This window comes from Penaeus monodon, chromosome 21 (assembly GCF_015228065.2).
Source record: "Penaeus monodon isolate SGIC_2016 chromosome 21, NSTDA_Pmon_1, whole genome shotgun sequence".
Taxonomy (NCBI): domain Eukaryota; kingdom Metazoa; phylum Arthropoda; class Malacostraca; order Decapoda; family Penaeidae; genus Penaeus; species Penaeus monodon.
The window spans coordinates 27,059,216-27,059,917 of record NC_051406.1 but is presented as its reverse complement, the minus strand read 5'-3'; the positions used below and the strand labels follow the sequence as shown (position 1 = coordinate 27,059,917).

Sequence of the window (702 nt, the reverse complement as noted above, 5' to 3'; positions counted from 1 at the left end):
TTTGTCGTCTCCACCATCTTTTGATGAATGTTTACTGCCATTTACTTATCCGCAGTTTCAGAATTTCTTTCCTTTCTTTTAACTTCTTGCCAATATTCATCCTACATGTCTCTTTCTTATTATTTTGTCCCCCTTCCTTCTGATCTTTATCTGAAGCTATTTTTTCCCATTTTTACGGGTTGAAGCGGCTTGACAAATGTCCTTTCTTCCTGCTGGGTCGCCATGACATCTAGCGAGCAGACACGTGACATTAGACGCAGTAATTTCGCTGGGACTTCCTGCAGATCCACAACCGGAACAGTGCACATAGTATTTCCTCCTTATGTCCCGTGTATTTATCGTGTATCAGTCTAGGCTATGAACAGGACTTCCGTGGGTAAACATCCAAATGACAAACCTAGAAAACTATTTAACTGCCTTTTACTTTTGATGCTATTCTGTCCCATGGCAAATGACAAGAGACAATACGTCTATATAATTTCTTCCGGAACCTTGAATTAGAGGTTAGGAATTCCCCCTTACAATGTGCCTATAAGAGCTCCCACACACGAGGTTGCGGAGGCAGTCCACTCCGACCTCAAAGGGACAAGCAACGATATCGTCTACAGAACGACGGCGCAAAGTCTAAAGGTTTTGTTTACAAGTTGGGTTAGTTGCTGTTGTGGTTTTCATTCTGTTGTGTCTTCTACATGTGTGAGAGGC

The 702-nt window shown here is 42.5% G+C and overlaps 1 pseudogene; it reads left to right on the top strand.

Annotated features, from left to right (window-relative positions):
- The first annotated feature begins 222 nt into the window (after window positions 1-222).
- The window catches only part of LOC119586627, a 2,052-nt pseudogene continuing 1,572 nt past the window's right edge, over window positions 223-702 (top strand).